The sequence below is a fragment of the Rhamphochromis sp. 'chilingali' genome (assembly GCF_963969265.1).
Source record: "Rhamphochromis sp. 'chilingali' genome assembly, chromosome: 21".
In the NCBI taxonomy this organism is placed as follows: Eukaryota; Metazoa; Chordata; class Actinopteri; order Cichliformes; family Cichlidae; genus Rhamphochromis; species Rhamphochromis sp. 'chilingali'.
Window position 1 is genome coordinate 14400846 of NC_137949.1, and position 21383 is coordinate 14422228.

Here is a 21383-nt window from a genome sequence, read left to right on the forward strand (position 1 = left end):
TGCATCTTAATAAGAGAATGTGACCGTCAATGAAAATAAGCAATCCCCGGCTAAATCTCTTTCTGCCACACCATGTCTTTCTACTAACTGGTTTACCCATGTTACCATTTCTCCTGCGGCAGTTAAACACAGTTGTGCTCTTCCCAGGATTTATCTTTGGAAGATCAAAAGGATTTTCCTCACCTCAAGAAAGTAACAGACAGCCATCTTTCACTCTTATAACAAACCTGCAGTGCTGTAGGAGAGAAGTCCTGTTCAGCCCAGTGTAGGAATGTTTAGCTGATTTAGAGTTTAGAAATGTGTTAACATACAATGTAGAATTATGTGTAGCCTGTTTTAGAGTTGAGAAATGTGTTAACATAGAATCTAGAATTATTATAGAGACACTGACACTGCCCTCAATGTAATAAAGGCCTGATTGTGTCATGAACTTAGGAGTAGAGTATAGGAGACCCTCCCCAGTTGAACTGTGAAAGTAAAACAGAGAGGAGTTAATGCTGAGTGGAAATTCCCCAGAGGATGTTTGGGTGGGGGTCTCAACATTTGTAACTGGATAACTGTGGTCTGGAAGGGAGATGGGTTTTTATGACCTCTAGGGAGTCACCTACCCCCACAGTGTTTAAACTGACACGCACACTCACTGATGTGCACTCACACATACACACAGGTATGCATACACAGTCACACACGAGCACTCACATAGACACGCGGGAACGCGCACATGTAGGAATTCACAGGCTCGCACACACACAAGTGAAAGTATGTAAACATAGTACTTAGTTTTATGACACCTTGTAGAGGGTTTAGAAGGGGGGTCACTGATACAAAACTGCATGTAACAGACAAAGGATTTGAGATCTGCAGAGGGGTCCTGTACATCTCCCGTCTAGAAGGTATAATCAATAAGTGTGATCAATGAGTGTGGATTAATAAAAGTGTTGTGAATTGACTACTGAGTCTCCGGTGTTCTTTCTGGAGGCCTGAGGAATCTACGAACCGGGCAAAACTGTTTAGAGGTAACAGTCAGCCTCCATTGGATTTCTTGTTACCTTTTTTTAGCCGTCGTCAAAAACTCAATATTCAGATACTAATCAATGCTGTTTTTTTTTGTTTTTTATGGGATTTGATCCTCATTTTCAAAAGTGTTGATGCCAACAGTGCCATCTTCACACAGCACCACTGCAGACAGGCAGCCAAGCCACCCAAGCAATTCTTTAGGAAGTAAGGCTCCCATTTCAACATTTAAGTTTTAAAGTTATCATAAATGTCAGCCTGGCCGGTGCATGTTACAATTAACAGTTCAACTATCACCAACTACTCAAAAGCCACATTAGCTGTCTGTTATCATGAAGGTAGCAGCTAGAGGCTATGGTTGGAAATAAAATCATAATATGGGAATTAGGTAGCAAATATTATCAGCCCTGCCCATCTGTTATGTTAATAGACAATTTTAGAGTAACAGGATAACACAATTATTTGTGTCTAAAAAGTGTTATGTTTATCTTAAAGTCCCAGATTGAAGCTGAGAAAGATCTTCCAGCTATTAGGCAGAAACTGTGTCAGGCTGCTGTAGCAACTATTTGATCAGAACAAAATATGATGCAAAGTTACCAAAAGCACAACATTACCTCAAACAACCTTAAAATCTTTTTTGTTTTTTGGTATTATCAAAGAGAATTAAAAAGAGAATTAAAAGCTCTTATACTGTATTTGTTCACTACATCAGGCAAATGAAAAATAGTGTTGTAATCATTGTTAGTATCATTCCAATCTTCATGAAAATATATATAATATATGGACCAACAACAGCTGTGGGCAGAGGACAAACTTGGTCAAAGCCCACTAGAACACAGCTCAGTTTGCTGATGGAAAAGTCTAAACTGCTGGAGCTCACTGCCTCCTTCAGTATCAGCTCTACCAACTCATTTACAAATCTCAAATCTGCTTTTTCACACTTTTGATGTGCTAATATATACAGCTCAGAAAAATCAAGGAAAGACTTGAATCACACATTGGCTCTTGATGAATGAAATATTCAAGATGAAAATCTTTCTTAATATACCGGGGACAATTTATACTTCAGCTGGAATTCTACATTGTAGGTACGAACCAACCTCAAAAACTGTCCAATGTGTAACCTCATGTGCACTTCCCTGGAAATGTAACCACACAGTCTACTGCGATCGGCATGTTCAGTATCACTGGGTCCTGCTATGCACTTCTGACTACTTCATTTTTGAATTAATCAGTGAACAAATAATAATCATTACTTCAGTTTAAGCCATAATAATCTTTTTAAAAGATTACCATAGCAAAGAGTGGGGGCCAAGTAGAGGCAAGAAAATCCCAGGACTTTATTTGTTTCTATTGTGCCAGGCAGCAGATCATTTGGCTTTAGTTGTGAAATTTTTACTGACGTTAGAGATTTTTCTTTTTTTCCCTATTAAAATAGCAGAGACTTTAAAGCAGGGGTCCCCAATCCCAGTCCACGAGGGCCGGTGTCCCTGCAGGTTTTAGATGTCACCCTGGGTCAACACACCTGAATCACATGATTAGTTCATTACCAGGCCTCTGAAGAACTTCAAGACATGTTGAGAAGGTAATTTATCCATTTAAAACAGCTGTGATGGATCAAGGACACATCTAAAACCTGCATGGTTTATCTATTATCATGGTTAATAACACTAAACCATAAGGGTTGTTGCCATTGCACATTGCACTTTATGATGAAAAACCTAGGTTGTTTTATCAGGCTTATATTATATTATCTTGGTGAGTGTATGTGATGTGTTGGTTGTCTGTTTGCTTGTTTGTACGGACACACTGCAAATCAATTTCCCGTTAGGGACAATAAAGTTACCATTGACCATTGACCATTGCAGGGACACCGGAAGGGACTTAAAAAGTCAGAAACCAGCATTTGCAAGCATAGCACAATATATAAAAGAAGTCCCTAATTAATGCTTCAGTCTTATTTATGATCAACCTATCGCTAATAATCGGCTATGTACCACAGGCCTTCAAGCTGGCAGATGCTATGCAGATGACACCCAGCTCTATCTATCCATGAAGCCAGATAACACACACCAATTAGTTAAACTGCAGGAATGTCTTAAAGACATGAAGACCTGGATGGCAGCTAACTTTCTGCTTCTTAATTCAGATAAAACTGAGGTTAATGTACTCGGCCCTGAAAATCTTAGAAATATGGTATCTAACCAGATTCTTACTCTGGATGGCATTACCTTGGCCTCCAGTAACTCTGTGAGGAACCTTGGAGTCATTTTTGACCAGGATATGTCCTTCAATGCACATATTAAACAAATATGTAAGACTGCTTTCTTTCATTTGCGCAACATCTCTAAAGTTAGAAATATCCTGTCTCTCCTGGTTGGTGTGTTGCCGGGGTTGTGGGTGGGTGGGTGCATGGGGGCCCAGCCCTGGAGCAGGGTGCCGCCGGTGCATTGAGCCACCTGGGGGGCTCTTCAACTGGTGGGGGAGATTGTCACATCTTGCAGGAACTTTCCTCTCTTCAGGAACTCTCTCTGCAGGAGGGGGAGATACAGGAGAGGTGGAGGAAGATCTCAGCCTAGGTGTTTATTGTCTTATGTAGTCTGGAAGATGAGTGGATGGTGGGGTGGGTGCAGTTTTCTCTGTGGTGGGGTTGGGTGGACTGTCCCGGGCTCTGTGGGGCCGGGGGGCGCTGCTGCACTGGGCCCCGGTCTGGATGGGCCTGGGCCCCCTTTCCCTGGCGGGTCGCGGAGTATGGGGGTGCCTACTGGGGTCAGCGGGGGAGCTGGCCCCAGGGAGGGGTCACTTGCCCCTCCCTTCCTTCCCTCCCCCCCCCATCTCCAGCTGCCTCCCCCTTCCCGCTCCACCACAACCACCCACACATGCAGGACCTTGGAGTAGGGGTATGTCACCAGGGTGCAGAGGAGGCTACCCCCCCCCCCCCCCTGTCCCCTTCTGGCTGCCTCTTCCTCAATTTTATCCCACAACTTAGACATTCACATCACTCACAGTCTCATTACACATACGTATAGGATCTTGGGGGTGGGCACGACACACGGAATCCAAATTACCATCAGGGTGTACACCTCACCCCTGGCGTCGTTGCCCACCTCTCAATTTTAAATACACGTAGACATTGAGGGCTAGCAGGAGGGACCATGCGCTTACCTGCTGCTCTCTGGCAGGTAGCTCCATGCCCTCCTGGGTTTTAAATGCACCTTAGAACACACATGCATCAACACAACAATGAGCGGGTGGAGGGAGGTTTGGAGTCTTCTCTCACCCCCATTCTCTGCAGCCTGCTGGAGCGGGGGGGGCTAGGAGGAGGAGTTGGCCGTCCGACTGCGGTCTGGAGTGTGGGGCCTCCCTGCTGCTGCGGAGTCGGGGCGGTCTGCCTCCCCCACCGCAGGGAAAAGGGTAACACCACCTGGGTCTGGGTGCAGTTCCCCCCTCCAGGGGCAAGGGTACCTAGACCCGGTTCGTAGAGTACACTTGGGGAGTGTGATCGTGTGTACAGCGTCTCTTTATGTCTGTCTCCATGTTGGTTGAGTGTGGAGTAAGTGCATATGAGAGCATGAGGGTGGGAATGGATGTTTGTATATGTGTGTGCCTGTATGTCTGTGTCTATATGTCAGGTTGGGTGTCAGACGCCACCTCTCTGGGGACATCTCAGGCCCTCCAAGGTTTGGAGGCCTATCTCCCCCTACCACCACTTCCCCTGCCAGTGGCGGACTCCCTCAGACATCGGTGCGTTGGTGGTTCTTTGTGTCCGGGGATGGGCGTCCGCTTATCGGGGCCTGGAGCCTGGGGCTCGCTCGGGCCACGGAGGTGGGGTGCCCCCGGCCTCTCGGCCTGGGGCTCGGTCACTCAGGCATGGCTGGCTGCCGGCGGAGCTCACGGGTGCATCACTGCAACTCCCCCTGGCTTTTACTCCGCGGCTGCTGAGTGAGCCCTCATCTGGGACTCTCCTCAGCTCTTTCTGGGACAGTGGCGCAGCTGCCCCTCTGTTGGTCTTCCTTGGTCTCTTGTGTTCTGGGGGCCTCTGGATGTCTGGAGTTTTGATCTCCTCCATACCTGCTTCATGCCCTGGAGGACGGGGCTGTGGCCCCCCCACACCCTCTAGAAGATCATTACATGAAGGAACCTTTTAAAAAAAACAAGAGCGTCCATGCTCACAGGTGTACACACGGGTGATCACACCCACAAACTACACCCTTTTTGGCTCCTACCTCAAAGCACACTGTGTTCTGTTGATCTTATGTGCTGCACAATAATGTTTAATATTTAGTATTTACTGTCATATTCCCATATATCATTGTGATGTTGTTTATTCTATTACTCTTGTTCTCTTCTGCTTGTTTTCTTTTTTCTTTCTCAGCAGGTGATCCAGGTGATTGATATATGAATTTTTTTTCTTTTTTTTTCTTTTTTCTGCCCGTTCTGTTGGTTTGTGTTTTTTGCCCTTCTCCCCCGTCCCTCTTCTCAGCTGTTTCTCTTTCCCTCTTTCTTTCTCCCCTTCTTTCCCCCAGTCAAGTCTGTCCCGTATTCAGTAAGTGAAAATAAAATAAACAATAAAAGGTGAATCAAATGGACCATTACGGCAAGGCTGGGATGGTCAATTTGGTAAAGTAAATCCGTTGGGCATCTTTCTTTGCCTTTAGACAACAATTCTGATGGCAAAAGAGCCAAACGGGACAGGCAAAAAAAAAAAAAAAAAAAAAAAAAAAATCCTGTCTCAGAGTGACGCTGAAAAACTAGTTCATGCATTTATTACTTCCAGGCTGGACTACTGCAATTCATTATTATCAGGAAGTCCTAAAAACTCCCTGAAAAGCCTGCAGTTAATCCAAAATGCTGCACCAAGTGTCCTGACAGGGACTCGAAAAAGAGAGCATATTTCTGCTGTTGTCATGGTCTCCGCTCCTCGTCAGCTGACAGCCGTCAGGTGCTTTGTTTTTGTTTACCTTTCTCTCTCACCTCTGCTCTCTCTTTCTCTCTCGCCCTCTCCCATTCTCTTTCTCCTGCCGGGGCGGAGCTCAGTATGGGCTCCTGCCCCTGGCCTACACACCTGGAGGTGATCAGCACACCTGTCGGTGATCATGAGAGATTGGAACCCTTCTTAAGAGGGCGAGTCTGCTCTACTCGTCGCTGGATCGTTGAGCCTTCAGCGTCAGTCGTCCTGTATTTTATAAAGTCAGTTTGTGAGCATGTCTGAACCAGGAGACTAATGGTTTTTTTCTGCCTGTGCATAGATTGCCTCTGGACTTGTTCTTCCCCGTGCCTGGCGACTGAACGGGAGCAAGAGAGATAGAGGAAAGGAGAGGAGATGTGTTAGGACTGAATGGAAACCTTCCCTTCCTGGACTCCTGCCTCTTTCATTCCTGGACCCTGGAACCCCGACCCCTTTTTTCCTTTGGCACCATTATGTGTATATATGAATTTCACTGTAGGAAACACTGTAAATAAATGCACCTTTTGAAGATACTAGTGGTCTGCGCGTGAGTCCGATCTATGAAACCTGACAGAACGATCCAGCCACAACATGGACTCAGCAGATCAGAATACCATCGGTCAGGCACTGGCTGCCCAAGAAGCGGCGCTGACTCGCCACGAATAAATGTTACATCAGCTGCGAGGTGAGATCGCTGCACTAACTCAAGCTGTTTCCGGTTTGACTACGCCAGGGGGAGTACAGCCAGGGACCTCCCAGCCGGCTCGCCCTGCCTCGCAGGAGACACTCGTGGCGGCTGCGGCCGGTCCCTCATCGGCAGCCACCCCATCCTCTGACGGTCCTCTGCCTTCGCCTGAGCCCTTTTCGGGGGAGACAGAGAAGTGCCCTGGCTTTCTGGCCCAGTGTTCATTGATTTTCCGCGAACAGCGGCGTTTTCATAACAATGACGGGGCGAAGATTGCGTTTTTGGTACAGATGCTTCGTGACCGGGCTTTGAAATGGGCCCAGGTCGTGTTAAACTCCAACCCGGAGATCTCTTTTGAGAGGTTTGTGATTAACTTTAAGACTGTGTTTAATCAGGGCTCTGGAGTCGAGGCTGAGGCGCTCCGCCTCCTTAACTTTAAGCAAGGTAAACGGAGTATGGCAGATTATTCAATCGACTTTTGGATTTTGGCAGAAGAAACTGGCTGGGGTCCGGATGCGCTCAGGAGCACATTGTTAAATAACATCCGGGAAGATCTGAAAGATGAATTGATTATGCGGGACCTACCCACTGCTTTTAATGAATTGATGTCTTTATGTATTAAGGTGGATGAGCGACTACGAGCTCGTCGGCAAGCACGGAACTCCAGTTCCCAGGAGGCCGCAGGGCCGCGAGGGGCGGAGGCTTCGGCCGATTACCGGTCCTCCCGGACATCAGGGGGCGCCGACGAAGAGGTACAGCCCATGCAAATCGGCAGCTCTCACCTAACCGCTGCAGAACGTCAGCGACGCATCACGGCCGGTGAGTGTTTGTATTGTGGTAATAAGGGACACATGATTGCCTCCTGTCCGTCGCGAGCAAAAGGCCGCGCCCGCCAGTGATGGTAGGAGTACTGGTGGGCGGTTTGAATCAGGATAAATCTCCTCCACGTTTAGCCCTGCCGGCTAAGCTGCTGGTCCACTCCGAGTGTCATTCACTTTCTGTGCTTATTGATTCTGGAGCAGAACAAAATTTCATTGACTCTGAACTAGCTAAACGACTCTGTGTGACTGTGGAGTCACTACCCCATGCCTTACGCGTCACGGCTTTATCAGGGCAGCGCCTCCCCGACATCACACACATCACTGAACCGCTCACCCTCACACTGTCTGGCAATCATTCGGAGGAGATTAGTTTTTTTGTTTTTCACTCCACTCAGACGCCGTTAGTTCTTGGTCATCCCTGGCTCCAGCAACATAATCCCACGATTAATTGGCAGAAAGGAAGCATTACGGGCTGGGGAGAGGAGTGTCATATGACCTGTCTTAAGGCGGCCGTACCGCCTAACCAATCGGTCATCTGTCCAGAGCCACTGCGGTCTTCCAACTTAACAAGTGTGCCGTCTGTTTACCACGATCTCGCTGAAGTGTTTCGGAAGGACCGAGCCCAGTCGCTGCCCCCCCATCGGCCTTACGACTGCGCCATAGACCTACTGCCGGGAGCTCCCTTACCGGCCAGCCGCCTCTATAACCTCTCATTGCCGGAACGGGAGGCTATGGAGAAGTATATCACGGAATCTCTTGCTGCCGGCATCATCCGGGCCTCTTCCTCACCCGTCGCAGCAGGTTTCTTCTTTGTGGAGAAGAAGGATAAGACCCTCCGACCCTGTATTGACTTTCGGGGACTCAATAACATTACGGTCAAAAATAAGTATCCACTGCCTCTACTCACCTCTGCTTTCGAACTTCTCCAGGGCGCCGTCATATTCAGTAAGCTGGACTTGAGAAATGCTTACCATCTGGTTCGGATCCGAGACGGTGATGAATGGAAGACGGCGTTCAATACCCATCTTGGACATTTTGAGTATCTGGTCATGCCGTTTGGCCTTACCAACGCACCTGCAGTGTTCCAGGCTCTGGTCAATGATGTTCTGAGAGACTATATTAACCGATTTGTGTTTGTCTATCTAGACGACATTTTGATCTTCTCTTCCTCCCAGGCTGAACACGAGACCCAGGTCCGGCTGGTACTGCAACGCCTTCTGGAGAACCGGCTGTTCGTTAAAAGTGAGAAATGTGAGTTTCATGTGCCCACGGTTGCCTTCCTAGGGTACATAATTGAGCGTGGAGATCTTCGACCCGATCCTGTGAAAGTTAAGACTGTTGTGGACTGGCCTGAACCAACTAACCGTCGCCAGTTGCAACGCTTTCTTGGTTTTGCTAACTTTTACAGGAGGTTTATACGGGACTTCAGTAGGATTGTTCTACCATTGACCCAGTTGACCTCTCCCAAGCTTGTTTTTCAGTGGAGCGACGCCGCCCGGTCTGCCTTTCAGGAGCTCAAGAAACGGTTTGTCTCGGCGCCCATCCTGGTCCAACCTGACACCACCCTTCAGTTCGTGGTAGAGGTCGACGCATCCGACTCAGGGGTGGGGGCCATCCTTTCCCAACGGAGGGAGGGTAAGATGCACCCTTGTGCCTATTTTTCCCGTCGTCTCACCCCTGCAGAACGAAACTACGATGTGGGCGATCGGGAGTTGTTGGCGATTAAGCTCGCCTTGGAAGAATGGCGGCATTGGCTGGAAGGCACAACTCAACCCTTTGTGGTCTGGACCGACCACAAGAACCTGTCCTACCTTCAAACGGCAAAGCGTCTCAACGCTCGACAGGCCAGATGGGCCCTGTTTTTTACCCGTTTCCATTTCTCAATCACGTACAGACCCGGTTCCCGGAACGTCAAGCCGGATGCTCTCTCCCGTCAGTTCGCTGTTACTGACGAAAAGCCGGACCCTGATTCCATCCTGCCAGCAACCTGTACTATTGGGGCCATCACCTGGGAGATTGAGGCGGCCATCCGGGCGGCTCAGGTAGCCGAACCGGATCCGGGAGGGGGGCCTGCCCACCGACTCTATGTTCCGCGCGCTGTCAGGTCCCAGGTTCTGCAATGGGCTCACACGGCCCGGTTCTTATGCCACCCAGGGATACATCGCACCGTCAAGTTTCTCCAGCGGTACTTCTGGTGGCCTTCACTCGCCCAAGATACTCGGGAATATGTCACGGCCTGTACGGTCTGTGCCCGAAACAAACCCTCGAACCAACTTCCGGCGGGTCAGCTCCATCCGTTATCCACTCCTTCCAGGCCATGGTCTCATATTGCACTGGATTTCATTACCGGGCTACCTCCTTTGGCAGGTAACACTGTCATTCTGACCATCATTGATCGTTTCTCTAAAACGGCTCATTTCATTGCTTTGCCTAAGCTTCCTACAGCGCTGGAGACCGCACGTCTACTTGCCACTCACGTCTTCCGCTTGCATGGAATTCCGGAAGACATAGTGTCTGATCGGGGTCCTCAATTCACCTCCCGGGTCTGGAAAGAGTTCTGCGACTCCCTGGGCGCTAAGGTCAGTCTATCCTCAGGCTATCATCCTCAGAGCAATGGCCAGTCCGAGCGGGCCAACCAAGAACTGGAGACTGCCCTGCGCTGCGTCGCCTCCACCAATCAAACCATCTGGAGTGCGGAGTTGCCGTGGATTGAGTATGCCCATAACAGCTTGACTGCCTCAGCTACCGGCCGGTCGCCCTTCGAGGCGTCCTTGGGATATCAGCCTCCTCTTTTCCCTGCTGTGGAAGGTGAGCACTCTGTACCCTCCATTCAGGCTCATCTGCGCAGGTGCCGCAGAGTTTGGCGGGCGACTCGAGCGGCGTTACTACGCACGAAGGAGACCAATAAACGTATCGCAGACCGGCACCGGACTCCAGCACCCGACTACTCTGTTGGCCAGAAGGTATGGCTTTCTACCCGTTTTGTTCCGGTTCGGACTGAGTCGAAGAAGCTTACGCCCACCTTCATTGGTCCTTTTGAGATCTCTGCTTTGGTCAATCCCGTCTCTGTGAGGTTGATGCTCCCTCGTAATATGAGGATCCATGATGTTTTTCATGTTTCTCAACTCAAACCTGTCCGGTCCAGTCCTCTGTGCCCTCCTTCCAGGCCCCCTCCTCCCGCCCGGCTTGTGGATGGCTTGCCGGCCTACTCCATCACTCGCATCATGGACTCTCGGCGCCGTGGGCGTGGCTGTCAGTATCTGGTTGACTGGGAGGGTTATGGCGTGGAGGAGCGCTCCTGAGTCCCTCGGGCGGCCGTTCTGGATGTGCCCATGCTCCGGGAGTTTCACCGCCTGCATCCGGACAAGCCTGGTGGGTCGCCGGGTGGCTCCCGTTGGGGGGGGGGGTACTGTCATGGTCTCCGCTCCTCGTCAGCTGACAGCCGTCAGGTGCTTTGTTTTTGTTTACCTTTCTCTCTCACCTCTGCTCTCTCTTTCTCTCTCGCCCTCTCCCATTCTCTTTCTCCTGTCGGGGCGGAGCTCAGTATGGGCTCCTGCCCCTGGCCTACACACCTGGAGGTGATCAGCACACCTGTCGGTGATCATGAGAGATTGGAACCCTTCTTAAGAGGGCGAGTCTGCTCTACTCGTCGCTGGATCGTTGAGCCTTCAGCGTCAGTCGTCCTGTATTTTATAAAGTCAGTTTGTGAGCATGTCTGAACCAGGAGACTAATGGTTTTTTTCTGCCTGTGCATAGATTGCCTCTGGACTTGTTCTTCCCCGTGCCTGGCGACTGAACGGGAGCAAGAGAGATAGAGGAAAGGAAAGGAGAGGAGATGTGTTAGGACTGAATGGAAACCTTCCCTTCCTGGACTCCTGCCTCTTTCATTCCTGGACCCTGGAACCCCGACCCCTTTTTTCCTTTGGCACCATTATGTGTATATATGAATTTCACTGTAGGAAACACTGTAAATAAATGCACCTTTTGAAGATACTAGTGGTCTGCGCGTGAGTCCGATCTATGAAACCTGACAGCTGTATTGGCTTCCCTTCATTGGCTTCCTGTTAAATCCAGAATTAAATTCAAAATCCTGCTCCTCACATACAAGGTCTTAAATAACCAGGCCCCATCTTATCTTAATGACCTTGTAGTACCATATCACCCCATTAGAGCACTTTGCTCTCGCACTGCAGGCTTGTTGTTCCTAGAGTATTTAAAAAGTAGAATGGGAGGCAGAGCCTTCAGTTTTCAGGCCCCTCTTCCAGTTTGGATTCGGGAGACAGACACTATCTCTACTTTTAAGATTAGGCTTAAAACGTTCCTTTTTGCTAAAGCATATAGTTAGGGCTGGACCAGGTGACCCTGAATCCTCCCTTAGTTATGCTGCAATAGGCATAGGCTGCTGGGGGATTCCCATGATGCATTGAGTTTTTCCTTTCCAGTCACATTTTCCACGCATTATGCATTAATAGACCTCTCTGCATTGAATCATACCTGTTATTAATCTCTGTCTCTCTTCCACAGCATGTCTTCTATCCTGTCTTCCTTCTCTCACCCCAACTGGTCGCAGCAGATGGCCCCGCCTCTCCCTGAGCCTGGTTCTGCCGGAGGTTTCTTCCTGTTAAAAGGGAGCTTTTCCTTCCCGCTGTCGCCAAAGTGCTTGCTCATAGGGGGTCATATGATTGTTGGGTTTTTCTCTGTATGTATTATTGTAGGGTCTTACAATATAAAGCGCCTTGAGGCGACTGTTGTAGTGATTTGGCGCTATATAAATAAAACTGAATTGAATATCTCTGAGCTAAATGAAAGCAGTATGCCTTGATCTGTTAAAACCAATCTGTCAATTAACATTTAGGATGGTTCAGTATGGGATTCAAAATCATTTATGTTGATAAACATATGGAAGTAGTTTCAGATTTGGCAAAATGTTGTCTGACTGTCTTCAGTTGTAGCAGCTTTGTTCCACAGCAAATTCACTTTAAATTGCTGGAAGAACATGAGAGCCTTCTTATTTTGAGGAAACACTTCTGTCACTCTGTTCTGAATGCAGCTGAGGTACTGAACCCAAAAGTCGATTTGAACATAAATACATTTTCTGACTCCAACTCCATTTCTGTTCCCACCACACACAGTACGTGTGTGTGGCTATGCAGTTTTTTTTCCATGTGTCTTTTCAAAGTCAAAAGCAAGATTGCTTTGCTAAGAAGTGCTAAAAGCTCTTAATGCAATGCTGACAGGTTGTTCGCTGCACTTGTGTGCGTCCAACTTCCTAGCAACTTACTGTCACGCTGCTGCCCACCAAGCATGCCACATGTCACAACCACTTTCCCCTTGAGTCATCAGGCATAGACTTGAACATGCACTTTCAAGCAGTCACTTCCACACTCACACGAAGCTCAAAATCGCCAAATAGTGTTCTGCACTTATTTTATGTCATGCATAGACAGCCGTGCACGCAGGGAGGGATCGTGCGTACTGACTGATTGCTGCAATGTCAAGGAGGAGAGGTGAAGAGATGTAGAGAGACAGAAAAGGACAAAGGTTAGTGTTTTCTTCACATCCTTTTCACTGTGTCATTACTGGGTAATTATGGTGCTAATGACCCTGTAACTCTAACACCTGTCAACTTCACAAACACTCTGTCATATACTCCCCCTTTCCTCCACTGAACTCATCCTTTTCTGTACACAGTGGCGCCTAAATCAGCAAGACTGAAAATACGGGTTAGAGAATGATTTCACGCTCACCAGTTTTAAACAGCTCTACAGTTTAATACCTAGTAAGTAACCTTACGGATCTATCGTGGGTCTACTCAGGGAATAAAAAAACATGATTAAAATTCTCCTAATGTAGACTACAAAAGTGTCATATTTGATATGGAAGAAAATAAATACTGTTAAGAATCCACGGAGCAAGGTACTTAACAGTGTTTGGATACCATTCTCCCAGCAGAATAGTGTAAAAGTTGTTTTAGTGCTATGAATGAATGAAAGTCACAACATTTGCTGGAAAAGAACACCATGGCTCAGCAAAATAACACTTTCCCTGAAAAAAATTATAATAAACATGACAGCACAGGTTGTAGTTGTTGTGAGAAGTAAAGGCTGGGAAAGATGTGTTAGCATTCAGGGAACACAGAGTCCAGTCTGGGGTTCAGGGGTGTCTAGCAACTGAAATCTGAAAACAGGCTAGAAGTATAACAGAAGGAAATACGATGATTTTGAAATAATTCGAGGCTGGTAACTAAAATAAAACTTATCTGTAACAGTGGGTGTTGCCATGATACTGGTCACAACAGTACCTAAATAATGCCAATTGCTGAATAACATGGACACAAGACAACTGGAGGGAAGCAATTTGACGACAGGGCAAGTTTCACCTGTTAATCTGGGAATATCTTAACATACTTCATATGGGATATGTTTAGATATTGCCAGCAGTGTGCAACGCTGAGGACTTTAAACAATAAAACATTTATTTGTTTTGTTTTGAAACTATTATTTTTGTTTCTTCGTGTATAGTTCTACAAAATAGAAAGTAGTAAACATAAAGAAGGAAAATCTTTGAATTTATGTGTGCCCAAATGATTTGATTGTAAGGACCTATGTTATATTAATGCAGCAATAATATTCATAAATAAGCCAAAGCTCTCTGTTCAGCAATAGACCAAAAATGTGATTATTTAATAACATCTGGCATCTGATAAGATATTTAGCAAATATTTGATTTTTCGAGTCAACTCTCAACATTGTTGTGGCCAGACGTCTGGTCAAGAGCAACTGCGAGGCTTGCGGGATGCTCCTGTGACCCAAATCTACAATAATCAAAAGAAACTGTTATTGTTCATCTATGTCTGAGAACTGCAGAACATTGCTTCTACTTTCTTCATAACCACAAAAGAGAGATGAAGGAAAGTGAAGAAGCCTGAAGCTAGCCTAAAATAATTGACTTCAGTGCAACTGGGTGACACAAAGACATTAAAAGAATTGTAAATTATTAAAGTTATTACTTGGAAACATGACTTCAGGAGACAGACATGGACAAAATAGGAATTCTAACACTGCTAGTGCATTTGATCTTGGTAATTCATGTTTCTAGAAAATGTTCTTTTGTTTTCAGTTTGAGTTCAATATTTATAAATGTGGTTTTTGCAATATTTCCACATCTAACCACATTAAATGTAGTTGTTTGATAAGAATGGCAAGAATGAAGTCTTGTTTGGCAAGTTTAGGTTCCACAGGTTTTAAACTTTAATCATGCATAGGGCTAAAAACTAAATAGCTAATAGAAATATGTTGGCACAGTGCTAAATTACTAAAGCACACCTTTTTAGGATAGAAAAGGATTAGTGTCATGGTCAAATACATTGCTGTAAAGGTAAGATTAATGCTAGGAAAGTTAAGGTGGGTTAGAAAATGACTGAATTATAATTGCAGTCATATGACACACATAAAACTCAGAGGCGCTAAGGACCAATCCATCATGATGACCTCCACTAGCTTACTTTACACCTCAACATAAAGTGAGTATAAAAAAGAACAGTTGGCATAAATTGCGAGGTGCAATGTGATTTATAGGCTACTGAGCTCTAAGGGGCATAGTAGCTGAAAAGACAAACAAAACAAGCTTTGATGTATCTGTTAAATGTTAGAAAAGCACTCTGTATTTTGTAAGAGCATTAAGTACTGAGAAATAGAGAACATACACACAATCCACTTAACATTTTCCCATGGTTATAATCACTAAAAGCCTTTGTAAATTAAGCTCCCATCTCTTTATTGAAGAGACTAATGGTTGGGCTAATATAGCTTTGTTTTGTGTGTATGCTGTGTGTCTACGAGTATGATTTGTTTGCCTGAATTTGCATACATACCACCATGCACTGATTCTCCCTATCTCACGTTGAAACATCTCAATTATGGCTCCTTAGTTGTGTGTTGTCCCCTGAGTGTGAGTGCTGGTGTTACACCAGATCTATTATGGCCCCGGTTTGTCAAGGAACACAGAGGCAGGGCTCAGTGCCAAGACTGAGACCTATCAAATGCATCCATGTGTGTGGGTGTTTTTGCTTCACTCAAAGGAAAATTTATTCAGACTAAAACACGGGAATAGTAGGAAGACAATTTGTTGTTTTCTGTCACATTTTCCCCTAAATCACGATGAAATTAACTGCCGGGGCTCAATTAATAATTTATGCAAACAAGGGAGGTAACAAATCGACTTTTGTGTCTATTTAAGTATTTTTGCACGCATGTATGTGTATGCTGAAACGTTGAATGAAAGCAGAGTTACTTCACAGTCTTCATCACTCTGCTTTCTCTTACATGTCTGATGCTTTCTCACTCCGACCAGCTAAAAGTTTGGTAAGGATAACGGCAGGAACACAATTAAACATTTTCTCAATTGAGTCATTACAACCCAAATGAAGAGACTGGTGGCAAAGTTAACCCACAGCCATATTCCCATTAGCAAACAGTCTCTCACACACACACACACACACACACACACACACACACACACACACACACACACAGTAGGAGCATTTAGAGAATTGGCTGTGAGGCTGCTCCCAGCTTGCCCACTGTGAGCTGAATTGAGCTGTACAAACAGCGTTTAGATGGTTATACCCGCGTGAGCATGTGCGTGTGATTGGGGTTATGTGTGTTCATTATGTCTTTGGAAGTGAGACAAATATGATGTGCAGTGTTGAGTGTTTAAGCACCAAGAATGAAGAAGGAATGGGTGAACATAATTATTTAAGATGGAAAAACGAGGAAGGAGGAAAAAGAAGGCAGGGGAAGATACTTTACTTCAGCCACTTGCCCCACTAGTTGGTTAAAAAAAAAAAATTATAATTATACGTGACACTGCCCTCAATAAAATAATGGTTAATTCATTGTGAAATGCCCAATAAAAAAGAGGTGGGTTCCTGGGTTTGAATCTGACGGCCAGCTGGAACCTTTTTTTCCCTCAGGTAGTCCAGCTTCCTCTCACAGTCCAAAGACTCTAAACTGGAGCTAGGTCTAGTTGCCTGTCCCTCTGTGTTAGCCCTCTAATAGATTGCCGACCTGTCCAGGGTGTATCCCACCATTCGCCCAGTGACAGCTATGATGGGCTGTAGCCCCCCCGAGACCCTGACTTGGATAGAAAACTGATGGATGTTCTGTGACAATGGCATCCTTCAAGAGCCAAGTACAGACAACAGGTATGGCATTTCATTAAGTTAAGATTGATAATGCAACTTCATTCATTCATTTGACATTCAGCAAAATTAGGAATGGAATTGTAGAAAGTAATATAGTAACTCTTAAATGAACCCCCTACTAGTCATCATAAATAAAGCAAAATCATAAATCAAACAAGTAGATCTACTGAACAAATACAAACCTGTACATCAGTATGCATTTTTTTGTCTCTGCGGTCTCTACCCTTTTCCTGTCTTCTTTTTCCCCTTAACATCCCTGCATGTTCTTATTTGGCAAATTTTAAAAATCACTTTTGAAAATATATATTTAACATTAATTAGCTACTCCTCACAACTTACTGTGCTTTCTGTCATCCTGCAGTCCCCCTGTCACCTTTGTATTCACCTACTCCTCCTCATGGGTGATGCAGTATGATGCATACTGTTCTAATTTGACCCCTGGAGCTCCTGTTCCGAAGTCTCTCTCTCCATCTGACTGTGCCACCCCATGTGACTTTCCTCCTCTCCTGTGTCACTCAGTCCCTTTTCATCCTTTCACACTTCTCAAATATGACTATCTTGTGTTTCCTGTTTCCTTTTCTCTTGACATTCGCACCTTCCTCCTCAGGGCTTAACGAGCACTGCTCTCTCTCTTTCGCACTTTCTTTTCTCTCATTTCCCCTTGTTGCTCCTTTTGTCCTTCCATTCCTCCTCTCAATTACCTTGTCTGGGCAGCATCTGGCAGCCTGACCCAGTGTGTGGGTATGTGTGTGTTTGGAGCTGTTGTGGACCATGTGCCTTGTCTGTGTTCCACTGGATTCTTGTCATTCCGAACTGAACAGCTGCTAACGGAAAACAAGTAGTTGGCTTCCCCGTAGATTTGGAGACAGATTACTGTAGGAACGCAGTCACATTATTCAGTCAGGACCTTTCCTGTGTCACCCGGGGCCTCAGATGAAACAATTGGCCGCATGTTGGTGAATTATCACAATCGTATCCAATCAGCAACTCTAAAAACTGCAGACGTGTGGATCATGAAACAGACAGCCAAAAATGAAGAAGTCCTACTGATTTTGCATCAGATTTATTAAAGCCCCGTGAGTTATGATTATATTATTATTGTGGATATAATTATGTATCCTTTTCCATTAACTAAATCTCCAGCTGTTCATTCACACATCCAATCTATTTAATCTAAAGCAAGTTTGGCTTGAGCTTACACTTGCTCAGAAAGACTTTTATGTTCCCAATGGAGTGACGTGGATTTGTATCTGTATGTCCTTTTACATAATTTCTCTACTTTTGTCCTACAGATACCTTTGAATCCCGACTGACACAGTATAACTGTGCCACACAGCTAAACTCGATGGATTGTAGCTTTCTGACCAAAACTGCTTCATTCAGTTTCCATTTAAAAACTTGCAACGTGAGTCACTTCCACATATACGTCGTATTTTTAAACTGTAAACTACCACAATATGATTTTCATGTCTGCGTGTGACAGGTGAGAGGGGTGCAGTTAAACTGCATTAACAGAATTTAAAGGGAAGAGATGTGGTGTCCTGTGCCACCTAACATCATAATCCTCTGACATTGCCTCATCCTGCAGCAATGAAAGTGCACCCTGTTTACCATTAACATGATTACCTGTTTGTAGTAGTGTAAGATCTGCCGTCCTCTCTCTGCCAGCTATGGGGCTGATGGATGAAATGGAGAAAGACGATTAGGAAACCTGATATTAAACTTCTTACAGGGTCTCTTAAAACCTCTTAGGCTCTTTCACTCTCTTTTTCTGAATCACTCTCACTTTACCGTCCTGGCTTTCTCTCTCATTCTCCGGGACTATTGAATAAATCATGAAATTCAATCTGACTCTGCAATCACTCCAGTCTGTTGGTTCTCTTTCTTTTTCGCTCTGTGCTACTGCCTCTCATCCTAATTCCAGCAATTGAATAAAGTATGAGATTTTGAAGTCTTTCATGCAATTGTTTATCCTACAATCCTCTCTTATTTCAATCTTTTTTATCTCTCCTCCTTGTGGTAATTACTACAAGAGTACTACAGGACTACTAGTGGTTCTCTTCTAAAACAAAAGGGGAAATAAACCTCATTACTGTCATGTGTTACTCATTATGATGTGTGAATGTTTGCAGCCAGCTATATAAGTTGTAATAGGCCAATGGCCCATTAGCAGTCATGACTGTAGGGGTTTGAGCTGTATCAGTATTCACCTGTCATAATGCATGCCCTGTGGTGAATATGGAAATCTCACTACTAACTTTGTGTAGCCATACTGCTGCTGATGTGGACAAAGCCAGATTGGGGGAAGTGCTGCATGAAGCATAAAGACAAAGAGAAACACACACTTTGCCTGTGGAAATGTACGAATCACAGTTAACTTCATTCACATGTCGATGAATGACTAGGCAGGGGAAATGATGTCAGCTAAATGAAGAAAGTTGAAATAGCGTTCAGTCGCATGTGAGCTTTTTTAACTTTTTGTCTAACTTTTACTGTTTTATCCTATTAAATGCTTGTATATTGACCTATATATGTATCTACACAGGCCAGTATAATTATTTGGCAATGAATCTTGTATTTATGTTTTATAAGCGCAAATGTAACACTGGGCTAACAACCAAGAATATTACACAACAATTAATATTATGTAAAAACAGACTGTAACCTAATTAAATATGTATTTACTCTCCAGCACATAAAATAGGCCAAGTCAGCTGCACCAGAAAAACCACCACAGCACTAAAATACAGGCAACAACTGTGCTAAGCTGATAAGGCAGCTACACTTTGTTGTCACTAGTTTCATTATATTAGATAGAATACCTGAATTGTCTGCTGCTACTGAAGTTACTACAGCCTCACTGCATTAGCAGTAGAACACAAAAGAAGCACCATATTAGATCTGATAAAGCATATCTGGCTGAAAAGCAGCAAAGATTCTACAGCTAAGCTGTTGCTGCCTGTGGATTTACACTGGATAAACTTTTTCCTTAAAGTAAACACCTCACTGATAAGAAAAAGACCCAGATTTCCAAAGCATCTGACTTTTACTGATAAGTACTGCAATGTACCTCAAGAAGGAGTTATTCTATTTATTTAGTTAAAGCCATTTATTAGTTTTACACCTTGTGGTTTTTTGGGAGCAGTTTAGAGGATGATAGCAAGCCGTGTTGTTTAATTTCAAATCTCCTTAGGGCCTTCTTGTCATTACTGGTAATACAGCATAAAATCCTACTGTCCTTGTCAATCCATCAGTCTGTCTCTTTCTTTGTATCACCCACACTCCATCTCCATTTCTCTCTCTATGTCTCTCTCTCATTCTCTCTTTTGTCCTCTTATCTGATTGAGTGAATAATTCATGTCTATTCTTCAAGAAGGCTCTTTGTTCTCCCTCCTGGTGTGTTCTTTTAAAGCATTTGGGAAAGTGTATGTGTGCAGCATTTGTGTGGTTGAACAAAGCTAAACTCTGAGTTTTCCCTTTTATTCACATACATGCATGCTCACACACACAAACACAGAAAACAAACCAAGTCATATTTCCGAAAACATTTTTTTTTGTCAAACAAGAAAGAAATATCAAATGTGAATTCTATATGCTGGTAAATGTGTGGGTGTGCCTTAGTGATGTGCTTGCCGGTGTTGTTCTCTTGCAAATATGGGTATGCACTGCGAGCGTGAAAGCACATAAAAGTGTGAATTTTACTATTATGTCTTCTATAAAGCATGCCTAAGTGAGTGTGTTGTGTATCTGAGTAAACGAGTATTTCTCTCCAAATGGGAGAAACCATCTTAAAATATGGTTTTTATCAGTATTCACCTCAGCATTAGAAAACAATGCCGTTTGGTTATGGAAATGCATTGCAGAACCTGAGAGATCGTTTTAGTTCATCCCTATCTAAACCCTCTGTCCTGCATACTGATGTATGTACTTAAACACACTCAGAGACACTTTTACATTTAAATCATCAGCTGAACTGAGGACAAGAGCCTCACTGCAGTAAATGAATGCATTAAAATTCCTATAACAGTGTTTTTACCTTACAGTGTATGCATGTGTTAGATGTTTAACTTTACAATAACAGCTCATAACCAGTAGTCCGTGGTTGTTGTACTGTCCAAAAAAGGCATTATATAAAAATATTATGCCATTAAACAGCTACATCTAGTTATTCCCTCATTCCACTTGTAGTTGATATAGAAAACCTTTGATTCAGTTTATTAGCATATTTTAAAATGGCAGCATCCAAGTCAGAAACAAGTAAACATGTGCTAAAGTTAACCACAATTTGAAATTATTTAAACCTTTCAATCACATTTTATAAAAGCAATGCAACATAGTGTTAAGACTCCTTTCAGCTACCATGTTAGAAATATGAGGTGTAATCAAAACTCAAAAATCAAACACCTGACCTAATTTAAAACTGGCCATTCTCACATTCAAGATGATCTTGTTGTGCATGTCTAGACAGATCCCATTGAGGCTACTATTTATAGATTGCCCTGGGTGCTTTGCAATGCCACTGTGGACCTCAAACTTGTGCGGTGAACAAACATCAACTTCTGTTTCAAACTGGCCTGAATTTTATTTGAAGTAATCATCACTGCCAATGGACGCTGGATTTCCAGCTACCAGCAAGCACTTTTCAGTCCAACAGTTTCCAAGCCCCAAGGCATTTTTTTCCAGGTGCTGAGCAAAGCACGGACTATAATT

At 44.7% G+C, this 21383-nt stretch overlaps 1 protein-coding gene across 5 annotated transcripts in view; it reads right to left on the bottom strand.

Annotated features, from left to right (window-relative positions):
* lrfn5a (leucine rich repeat and fibronectin type III domain containing 5a) overlaps positions 1 to 21383 on the bottom strand; it is a gene marked incomplete at its 3' end in the record, with an annotated part of 141783 nt that overhangs the window by 96550 nt on the left and 23850 nt on the right. Inside the window, exon 2 of one of the 5 annotated variants that reach the window (XM_080871196.1) lies at positions 18300 to 18349. The exons of the other annotated variants lie outside the window; for them this stretch is intronic. The remainder of the gene's footprint in view (positions 1 to 18299; positions 18350 to 21383) is intronic. 5 annotated transcript variants of the gene reach the window in all.